General features: G+C 37.9%; 1 long non-coding RNA gene across 1 annotated transcript; it reads right to left on the reverse strand.

Annotated features, from left to right (window-relative positions):
• Positions 1-8,581: 8,581 nt before the first annotated feature.
• LOC144021899 (uncharacterized) lies at positions 8,582-9,084 on the reverse strand. The gene is made up of 3 exons (XR_013284213.1): positions 8,962-9,084; positions 8,761-8,876; positions 8,582-8,665 (listed from the first exon to the last, which is right to left on the reverse strand). It is a non-coding gene; the product is annotated as an uncharacterized LOC144021899 (long non-coding RNA).
• Positions 9,085-12,340: the final 3,256 nt, after the last annotated feature.

Below are 12,340 nucleotides of genomic sequence, written 5' to 3' on the forward strand. Positions count from 1 at the left end.
TTTCACAGGAAAACTCACAATACCTCTATTTAGAGCAAATCCCATCAGCATACAACTGGCTCATTACCAGGCCCAATTCAAAATAAAACTCACATCCGCACTTAATTTTCACAGTAAAATTCTTATTCTTATTATAACTGGCCCTTTCACAATAAAACCGAGCACTGAGGGTGAAAAGAGAGGTGATACAAATGGGAATATTTTGTCATCAGAATGAATGAAAGAAGCGGGGTTCAACGTTCATCTCTTGCAGCAGGACGGCATCCATCTTCCCGTCTTCCCGCCTCTTAACAGATGGCAAACTTAATTTGTTCAACGTCAGACGATGCCGGCGGCGAGGTCACGCGCACCTCAGACGTCAAAACTACCTTGACACGACCTTCACAACATACAATTGACATTATTGTGGAGAAATAATTCATGTGATCAGGTGACATGATGTGATGATGCGTGTGTGTGGGTGTGTGTGTGTGTGTTGGTGATGAAAATAATTGTAATTTTTTTTTCTTTTGCTTTATAAGAATTACAATTCAGAGATTAGGACTTGAAAAAATACTTTTAAAAAAACGGACTATTTTTCAGCTTTTTGATATATTTTTTAAGGTTTTTGTTTATATAAATATGCCCAAAAATATCATTTTTTTTCCTCAGCTGCAACTTTTAAAATATAATTTTAAAAAAAATGTTTTTATTTCTTGTTTTGGATCTTATTATTATTTATTTATTAGTATTATGTAATTTATTTCAATGTATTTTTGTTTTAATGAAGATTTTTGATTTGGTTGCATTCAATATTTTTAATGACATTAAGATTCCGAATAAAATTTACAGAAAATAAAATCATCAAATGATTTTTCAAAAGATTTTGATTGATGAAAGTTTTCATTCTTTTTCTTTTCAATACATTTTTACTTGTTATGGTTTAATTCTTGTTTAAAGGGATACTTCACATATTTAGCCCATTATAGCAATAAAAAGTTAATATTTTTTCAATAATTAATTTGATACTTTCATTATTTTTTATGTACAATTGGTACCTTTAAAGACACATTTTGCAACTTCCTGTTGACTGAAAATAACATCACAATGGCTCATGTAACCAATCACAGCTCACCTGTTTTCTAGGTTTGGTCATGTGACATTCACAAGCTGAGCAGTGATTGGTTACCTGAGCACTTGTGATGTCATTTTCAGTCGATAGCAAGTTGCAAATGTGTTTTTAAAGGTACTAATTGTACGTGAAAACTAATGAAAATATCACATTTATTATAGGCAAAATATTAATGTTTGACTGCCAAAAATGGCTAAATAAGTAAAGTATCCCTTTAATGTTTATCTTATTGTTTTAATTTAATACAATTTTAATTTTAATTTTTAAATAACCACCCCAAAATAACAACAAAGATTGTAATGTATAAATAAATATTAATAAATGAAATATTTTAATGTTTTTTGTGTTTAATTACTGCTTAAATTCTTATTATTCATTTCATTTTACATGAATTTTTAAAAAGAAAGGCTAATAAAAGATGAAAAAGATAAATGAGACGCTTATCCCACAGAAACATTAAAGACACTATCAAATGAGGTTTTGGTGCCACCACAAATAAAAAGGCAACCTGATTATTTGACTTGATTGGGGTGTCATTAAGTTAATTAGACCTGAATTCTTTCATTCTATTTTTTTTTTTTTTTTTTTTTTTTAACATCTCATCAAAAGGAGAACACAACATGGCCATTGGGCATGTTCCCGCTAAAATGTGAAATCGTCATGTGGGTCACTCCTCAGGACACTTCATTAGGGACACATAGGAAAGTATGTTTACATGAATATCCTTAAAATTTATCATTTGTGTTGATGTGGTGGGCTGGTGTTCCTAATGAAGTATCCAGTGGTGATAAGTGAACTTTATTTTGTGGAGGCGCCACCTGGCGACAGGCGTCATCTGATCGAGGTCACGTCAGCCCGCGGGGCTCGGTGAAAACTTTTTCCGTCACGGTTAAGGGACAAAATATCTTTGAAGAATTTTCTTCTCCTCCTTCTCTCAAGCCAATCTCTCTCTGGGGCAGATTGCTTCTGTCTGGATCGTCGGCAACGACGGCGCTGATGCAAGTGACGGCAAGCGGCCGGCGCGCCAACCTAATGTCTGAGAGGTCCACTTCCTGTTTGACTTGATGGAACGTTTGAAAGTGGCTGTTCTCATTTGTTTCAACATTTGCCTCAGTCTTTGCTTTAACTTGCAAAAAAGGTCAACGGCAGCGCAGGGTACAAACAAGGGACAAACTTGCTCTCACACATGCACTCAAACAACTGAAATGCTCTCATACGTACTACTACAAAGCTCTCAGGACACTACGGTAATAGTGAAACACTCTCACACCTATTACTGAAATTCTCACTCATCACTTTCACACTACTGAAACACTCACACATTACTACTGAAACACTCAAAACAAAACTACTGAAATGCTCTCATATGCACAACTGAAACACTCACAAACTTGCTCTCACACACGCACTCAAACGACTGAAATGCTCTCATACACACTACTACAAACACTCTCATAAACACTACGGAAACACTTTCAGACCTAATAGTGAAACACTCTCACACCTACTACTGAAATGCTCACTCATTACTTTCACACTACTGAAACACTCTCACACATTACCACTGAAACTCTCAAAACAAAACTACTGAAATTCTATCATATGCACAACTGAAACACTCTCATGCATTACTGAAATGCTCTCAGGCACACAACTGAAATGCTGTCACACACTACTGAAACTCTCTAACTCTGCTGACGCACTCTTACACTCTACCACTGAAACACTCTCAGGCACATTACGGAAATGCTTTCATACACAATACTGAAATGCTCTCATGGGTTCTGAAACACTCACACACACTCCCGAAATGCTCACATGCCAACTACTGAAATACTCTCACACAATTCTCAAGCACTCTTGTATTATAATTAAATGCTCTCATTCAAACTACTGAATAACTCTTGCACTCTACTGAAACACTCTCATTCTATTGCAACGCTCTCACACTCGACTGGAACACGCACACACCAACTACTGAAATTCTCTCATACACTAATCAAACACTCTCATTTACACTAATAAAATGCTCTCCAACAAACTACTGATACACTCGCAAGAATCGCATGCAAACTACTGAAATGCTGCCAGCCACAGTTCACTCTCAGCCACTCACACCAGACTCACTGATATCACATGCTAAGCCATCAGGTCCTGCCTCTTAAAGGCAAATGCATGAACAAAGACCTAACTAAAATACATATAGTATACTTTATACATGCAATGCTTACATAGTTGTTTATGTGGTCAAAAATAAAAAATTATGATATATTCAAAAAGTATGTTTATGCTCATTTTAAATGGACTAAAACCATATAAAAAAAAGTTTTTACTAATTGCGGGTGGTTTGACAGCAATATCTGTAAGTTGTGACGTTCATGGGGAAAGTTTGTAGCGCTGGGAGCGTGGGAGCGGAAAATACAGTAAGTAAAGACTTATTGATTCCCAAAAGCGAACCCTAAGTCGGACTGCTCCGAAAAGCATCGGAGCGAGTCATCAGGCTGATTGGGAAATGTTGGAAGCTCCTCTTGGTTGCTAGTTGTGATTAATGACATGAGATCATGGGATGTCCAAACACAAAGGGAGGAAAGTGTGGAGGAGAGACACAAGGCTAAACGCCTCCTCTTTAATATCGAATCACACACTTTAATTACTGCACACGCCAGCACTCTCACTCTATAACTCTATAACTGTGTGTGCGCGCGCGCGCGTGTGTGTGTACTGTGTACCCGCGTGTGTGCAGCTGATGCTGTTGCCATGACAACGGGAGTGGAGACTCTTCTTCTCCACTCTGCTGTCTGACCAACCTGAAAAACATTACTAAAACATTAATCTATACATTCCTTCCTCTTATTTACATCAAAAATCACTAACGGAAATATCACCATCAATTGTATCATCAAAGGTACGGATGGATGGATGGATGGATGGATAGATAGATAGATAGATAGATAGATAGATAGATAGATAGATAGATAGATAGATAGATAGATAGATAGATAGATAGATGGATAGATGGATAGATGGATAGATGGATAGATGGATGGATGGATGGATGGATGGATGGATGGATGGATGGATGGATGGATGGATGGATGGATGGATGGATGGATGGATGGATGGATGGATGGATGGATGGATGGATAGATAGATAGATAGATAGATAGATAGATAGATAGATAGATAGATAGATAGATAGATAGATAGATATCTATGTAGCTAGCTAGCTAGTTAGCTGGTCACATAGATCAATTCGGTCCCCGGACATGTCCACTCTTTTACATCCTTTCCAGGCATCCGTTTTATATTATTATATTATTATTACTATATATATTATTTTATATTAAATAAATTCATGAAAATGTCCTAGTTTCCATTGCAGGACAAATGTGAGTTGGCGTGCACCCTGTTGTTGCCACGACTGGTAGAACATGGACTGCTTGATCACAAGGGGTGTAGGGGGAATAAAAGAAGGGTTTTGGTGTGTGTTATTATTGTTATATATTTAAAAAAGAAAAAAAAAGAAAAAAAAAAGAAACAGTTTTTTTTCTTTATTTCTTAAAGAAAAAAATAGGCCAGCTTTTTACATACCTCACTTCTTGAGCAGGAGCAATAAACGTTGGGTTTAGAACAAAATGCCATTATTTATTCATTAGTTAAGTAAGACTTCTAAAGAGAGTTATGTTTTGTATTTTATTTTCTACCCATACCGAAGAGGCATACATTAAAACAGTTTTAATTTATGGCATCTTTGATTATCATTTATGGATCTCGAGGCCGGGCCGAGTATACTCTTTTTGGAAATCAGAATATGGTCACCTCAAGGAAGGAAGGAAGGAAGGAAGGAAGGAAGGAAGGAAGGAAGGACGGAAGGACGGAAGGACGGATAGATAGATAGATAGATAGATAGATAGATAGATAGATAGATAGATAGATAGATAGATAGATAGATAGATAGATAGATAGATAGATAGATAGATAGATAGATAGATAGATAGATAGATAGATAGATAGATAGATAGATAGATAGATAGATAGATAGATAGATAGATAGATAGATAGATAGATAGATAGATAGATAGATAGTTGGCCAGTCACATAGATCGATTCGGTACCCGGACATGTCCACTCTTTTACATCCTTTCCAGGCATCCGTTTTAGAGAGCCTGTCCCCAATGCAAGTGGACTGTAACAAAGTCCCAAATGCTGAAATAAGCAACAAACAAAAACAAACAGATGGTGGCATGATCAATGAGTGAAAGAATGAATAAAATATGGGCAATGGGCAGCAAAAATATGTCAACTTGTGTTTGGCTCTTCATCAAAGTGAAGGAACTTAATCATAATATAACGCTGTTGTTTTTTTTCAGTCATGACATTTGTCTTTGATGTTTGTTTGTTTGTTTTCCTTTCTTATGTGGGCTCATTTGCATATATTTACATGAAATGTGTGTGAAATATGTTATCGCACAACATGACATCACTGATCATCTTCATCACCGTCATCATTATTATGAAGCTTTGTGGCTTCCCTCACTATCAATAACAAACTAATTATTCATCGGCTTGAATAGTGAAGAAGAAGACAATCTAAGTACACAATCAACATTCATCATCGTCATCATCATCATCATCATCATTAATATTAGTATTATTGCGATTATGGTGATTTTGTCACTTATTTTTGAAGGGCATATTGTGAAATTCTTTTAAATTCAACAAAAATCATTCACAAGAATTCGAATTGTTGGTAATTAGCATTACAAATGGAAAGAAGTCTCCTTGAATGTGGGGGTGTGCACGTGCTTGTGTGTGTGCGTGCATGCACAAGTGAGTGGTGTAGTGTCTCATTAGGGGACAATCATGAGCACGCATCGAGCTCATTACATTAAAACAAACAAACAGATTCCAGAGACTCAAAGAAGACGCTGCCTAATGCTAACACATGCTAATGCACAAACACACTGGCCTATTTACACACGATTAGAAGCATGTTAATAATAACAATAGTAATAGGTACATGAAATTAATTACGTTGATTGAAAAGTGAAATCAATGAACGGTTTTTTATTGATCATAATTGTTTAACAAAAAGAAAACGATCAATAACATTTTGGATGATTGACCGCATCCATTAATGAAGTTGCATCATCATTATCCTATTTTCTTTCTCATATTGGACATACAGAGAGATATTTAACAAAAAAAATAATAATTATCGCGATATCATCTGGTATCACTGTTATATTACTCAAATTTCATAGTGATATTGCATGAGTATCATCCTAAACATCTAGTATTGTCATGATATCACCTCAATTTTGGCATGTTATTATGCCAACACCATATTATCAATCCATTATCATGACATTATTCCAATAATGGCATGCTATCAGTCCAGAATCATCATAAGATCAGTCCAGTATTATTATGATATCACATGATATCATTCCAGTTAGACCACCAGCAGAATGACATGTGAACATAAAAAATAGTATCATTCCAATATTATCAAGATACCATTCCATATCATCATAATACCAGTCCAGTATCGTCATGATATCTTCCCACGATCATAATTTTAACAACACTCTTCAAGCTAGTACTGTTATTATTTCATTCCAATAACATCATATAATTCCAAAAAGTCTACGCTGTTACTCAAGTATCATTATATCACTCCAATAGGTGAATTACATCATGCCAACATTACCAAGATATCAGCCGAATATCATTATATTGCCATGTCAGTATCATGAACATATCACGATAATATCACAATATTGCTTCGGTATCATCCAATGTTACTCCAGTCTCATAATTTCACTCCACGACCAGCCTGACTAACTTGAATGATATTACATTACATGTGTTGGATTATTGCTATATCAATGTAATGTCTTACTACTTTTAAAAAGTCATGATTTAACATATATCAGACAAAATTGCTACCCCCCCACCGACTGTTTCCAGCTGACTGTAGCTCCGCCCCGCTGAGATGTCGTCGAAATCCCATCAGCATAATGATAGCTCTGTAGTTACCGGGGCAACGCAGCAGCACAAAAACCCGAATGCGATATCTCTCACACTGGCCAGTACTTCACAGTTCACACACACCAACCTCCAACACTGAACCCTAATAGATGACACAACGTCACACATAGACACTCACACACATGTACACGCACACATACATTCAATATGTGTGCTTGACCACAAGGGAAGAAGTTCATTTGCTGCTTTAATGCTCCTGGCTTCAAACGGGTCAAACTGCCATCCATGTGCATTGCCACTGACTGTAATATATACAGCCCATGTAAATAAAATGTATACATATAAATCAGTGCTTCTCAATATTTTTTTTTTTGCTACGCCCCCTCAAGAAAGCAGAAATTATCCCCCCCTATCATTTGTCTATAAAATTGTTGTAAGTACACTTCTCCAGTGCGTTCTCTGACAATGAGAGCACCACTGCCATCTACTGTAGTGGAGGTGCAATTACATTTTATTTTAGTTTGGCCAAATAAATAAATAAATAAATATGGGGGAAAAAAGAAAAAAAAAAAAACTCCCCTGAGGTCACCCTAACACCACCCCACCCCCACCCCCAATATGCGCAACATATGGAACACGCCCAACGTGCTACATTGAACATTATGTACCAGTTGTAATATTTGCAACATGTGGAACATGTGAAATGTACATGTAGTATTTATTAAATGTGCAACATATGTAACATGCATAGCATTTGTAACTCATTTGAAATATATTGAGCTAGCATATGTTACATGGCTAATGTGTAACAGTTGTAGCATCTTTAACATGTATAAACATTTGTAACCGTAAACATGCAACTTGTAAAATGTGCAACTAATTTAAAATGACGTTTGTGAAATTTATCAAACCCTAACCCAACCTCAACATGTAACATGGACTCCATGCTGATTGGTCATCACACATTTTGCTAGCTCCGCCTCTACATTCCTCCCTCTCAAATATCAAATTGGTTTCTTTGTAGACATGTGGGCTGAGACAAAGTTCTGATGGTTCTGGTGTCCTTGTGACACATCAGTTGTCCATTGAAGTTTGTTTCACATGTCTGACATCATGTCTGCGCAGCGTGCTAGCAAGCGATGACGTGACTATGTGCTTGGCGGCGGTCATAAGCTGTCAAGCTTCCTGCGTTAATTAGCGAGATGCCAGCGCTAATGTTCCACTAACTGCCGTCACAACTTTTTTTTTCACACTGGAGCTAACAAGCAGCAACGTTCAGCTCGTCATCACCGTCGTCATCCTTCACTAATAACAACATCTCACCTCTGTATGTTAACATGTATGTGTACATTTGAATTTGTGTGTGCATTGTGTTAGTACTGTGTATACGTGTATGGTATCTGTATGTGAGAGTTTTTCCCTCATTAAGAATCAGTTTGAAACTAACCTTTGAACTCTTGACAAGGTGTGTGCTGGCGTAGGACGAAGTGGATATCAGTGCAGCTCCGGATCACCTCACGAGATCCACTGAGACATAAGATGATGACGCTCACCTTGACGCTGTGATGTTACAAGTAGAACAATAAACATGTAATTGTAGTTAAGCGCATAGACGCAGATGGGAGTGCATGTTGCCATGGCAACTATTTCCTCACCTGTCATCCATGCAGTGGAGGCTGAGCAACAACCAATCAGATCGCAGCTTTTCAGGGACGCCGGTGTCAGGTGAATGTGTGGGACTAACACACCTTTGTTGTCATGGATACGACCCCTGGTGGACAGGTGACGTCACTAAACAGGTCGTTTCCAAACTTTTTATAAAGAGGTGATAACGACTCGAGTGATGAATGTTCTACCAATCAAATGGCTCCAGGTTCCCGCTCTGGCTGCTCGGCTGCTTCTAGTTTGGAAATCACAACATGTTGTCGTGGCAACAGCATGGTGAAATTCCTGCACAGGTTTGATTACTTGTGACAAGCCCCTGGTTCGGTCCATTGCTCCAATGTGTCGAGACTTCAAAGCAAAGGTTAAAGTTAGTGTGTGATGTCCCTCGTGTGATTGTGTGTGTGTGAACTGTAAATACAGTATGTCCGTGTGTGTTTTTTGTTTGTATGTGTATATTTTTGCATCATTATGTGTTTATGTCCTTGTGTTGTCTGCCTGCTTGTGTGTCTTTATGTGAGCATGTGCGTGTCTGTATTCGACTGTCTTTAAGTCTTTGGGATTATTTTTGTTTGTGTTAGTGTCTGTGGCTATGTATTATTTTTGCCTTGTGCTTATGGTTTTTGCGTGTTCATGGGTTTGCCCTTTTTTTTTTTTTAAATCTGCGTGTTCGTTTGTGTGTTGTTGATTATCTGTATGCTTATTGTGTTTTTGTGTATCATGATCAGAGAAAATATCTCCCATGATTCATCGTGTAACTTCGCTGCTCCTTTGTCATGTGATGTCACTTGACAGGTGACACGTGGTCAGCGAGGAGTTAAAAGTAGTTGAATTTGTTCTGACTCGAGCTGAGCAGACGTTATCTGACCGCCTATCAGCGTGCTTGATTGCAAGCTTGTTAAACACTGACATCTAGCGGTCAGCTCGTGCACTTACGAAACATTCCATGGTCTTTATTTAGCGTGGTTTAATTATTTTTGCAAAAACTAAAATAAGTCAATGAAGTATTTTTGTTTTAACGTTCCTTCATATTTTGACTCACTGTATGCCACCTCTCGCCAAGACTCACCTTGAATAGGCTCCAACTAAATAGGACAAGGGTTATTAGTACAAGAAAAAAAAAATGGATGGATTGTTTTATAGGTGTAGTGTGACATCATTGGTCAGATAGGAGTCACCCATTGGTGCAACAATGGTTTAATTGCCAACATGCAGGACATCACAATGTCAAACCTCAAATAGGTAAACTTGAAAGCACGCGTAAATACTGTGTTTCTTTGTCTCTTAGCATCAGGCTAGCTCGCAGCCTAACCGCTACAGGGATAACTGCTCCATCAAGTAGCACAATTATAAGGCACTCTGGCAAAAATGAAGCTATGAAAAGAGCAATTATGTGGGAGGGTTTTAAGACCACGTGTGCACAGAAACTAAACAATCATAATAATGAGCATAAAAAGCAAAAGTTGCAGCAGGATTCGAACATTCACTGGAAGACCGTGTGTTATGGTATGATACAATCACAGTTTTTAATCCATCTTATTTTTCTTAGGATACAATCATCACTTTTGGAAGTTTGAAATGTTATCAAGTGCTAGGCAGCTTTCATTGTGGCAAACTACGACGCATGTGCAAACATTAAAAATTCAGTCATAAATAAATAAAAGTTCATATTACTCGTAAAAACAAGTTTCATGTTTTTTCTTCAAAAAGTGTAAAACCAGCATAATAGAAATGATTTGTATACAGCACTTGCTAACAGCTAGCACATGTAATTACATACTAATCATGCTATGTGGCTAATGTTGCTATTGAAATTGAGCTTGTAAGGACAGTCTCATAATTCAATTCGTGTTTCAAGAGACATCCATTTGTCTCATTGAGGAAATAAAAAGAAACTATAAAAGCGGCAGGGAGCCACGAAAGGGCCCCGTCATGTCCCCTTGTTCATGGCAAATCCTCAAAAATTATCATACTTTGATGCTTTGCCCACATTGGCTGGAGCAGGTAAAAAAAATCTGGGCAATTTTGTGTTGTCCATCTGTCGAGCATACTCGCTTGTGATTACGGGTTAATTTGGGTGAACTCCCTTGTATGAGTTGAGGCAAAGAACACTCTCAAAATGGCTGTTTCACAAACCAAAATGGTTAGCATGGGCCATTGAGACAGTTTTGTCCATCCTCTTATTTAGACATGGCCACCAAATATCAGGTTGATCTGTGAAACTGGTATGTGGGGTGGATTTATTATTTTTTGTTAACTTCCCAGTGGACACGACTGAGAGAATTCGCCCCAAAGTGGCTGCTTCACACCAAAATGTGTGGCTTCCTGTTCAATTTCAGGCATGGGCGCTTCAGACTTTTTCATGCGTTCTGTTTCGATAGACAGGTTGACCAAATTTCAGGGTGATCGGTCAAACTGGAAGCCAGGGGTTGATTTTTTTTTTTTTTTTTTAGAGGGGGGGGGGGGGGGGTACTTTCCAGGTAGCAGGACTGAGCAAATTCCACATATGTCTGCTTCAAACCAAGACGACTGACAGACTTCCTGTTCTATTTCAGTTCTGAGAACTTGTGACTCATGTGTGGCATGGGTCCTTTTTGTTTTTTAAGTTTTAAGGGTCACTGCGGAGGGAATTCACCCAAAGTGGCTCCTTCAAACAAAAATGGCTCATTTTCTGTTCAATTTCAGGTCTAGGTACTTGTGTCCTGTTTTGATAGATCCAATTTTACGTCCATCGGTGCAAATGGTGTCAGGGGCTGACTTTTCAAAGTTAATTGACTCGAGAGAGGTTGTTTCAAAACAAAATGTCACACTTCCTGTTCAATTTCTGCCACGGGTCGTTGAGATAGATGATATTGATCAAACTGGTGTTGAGGTTTTATTTTTCACCCAGACACTACTAAGGGAGTTTTATGATGTTATGTTGGGGACCCCTAAAATACAAACATTACACCACCATACACATTTGAAAAAAAAAAACTTAAAAAAATAAATAAATAAAAAAAAACAATGTAAATATAACTAACTTATAGCGGGCCTTCAAACCTCCTTATTCTCTGCTTCTGACAAATGATTTGACATAAAAGTCAGTGAGAGCATGTGATTGGTCACAGAGTTGCACATTCAGTTCACATGATGCTAGCTGGCACACAAACATGACTGCGACTGAATATAAACGTCCAAGGTGTTATTGTTAACAGTCTGTTGACTTGTGTGTTTATGTGCTTTCACATTTTTGTAAGAATAATCACCATAATCATCATCGTGTAAACTTCGTGTTGTTGGTGGTACGTACGTTTAAAGACTAGCACCGTGCACGCTGGCCCGCCTGTTGCCATGACAACAGCTTGCGTGTGCATGTAACCCGTAGGGAGGTAATTGTTGGCACACTGACACGTTGCACTAGCTTAGTGCAAGTTAGCCTGCTAAATGCTAGCATTTCCTTTGCCTAGCGTGGCTGATGGTGGTGGCTCAGCCTTGAATCTGTTTGCGAGGTTAGCATGCTTTATGCTAACGCTTCGTTAGCCAAGCGCGTCGTGTGGCTGATGATGGAAAAAGAGGTTCAGCATTAGCCTG

This window comes from Festucalex cinctus, chromosome 7 (assembly GCF_051991245.1).
Source record: "Festucalex cinctus isolate MCC-2025b chromosome 7, RoL_Fcin_1.0, whole genome shotgun sequence".
NCBI classification, from domain to species: Eukaryota; Metazoa; Chordata; class Actinopteri; order Syngnathiformes; family Syngnathidae; genus Festucalex; species Festucalex cinctus.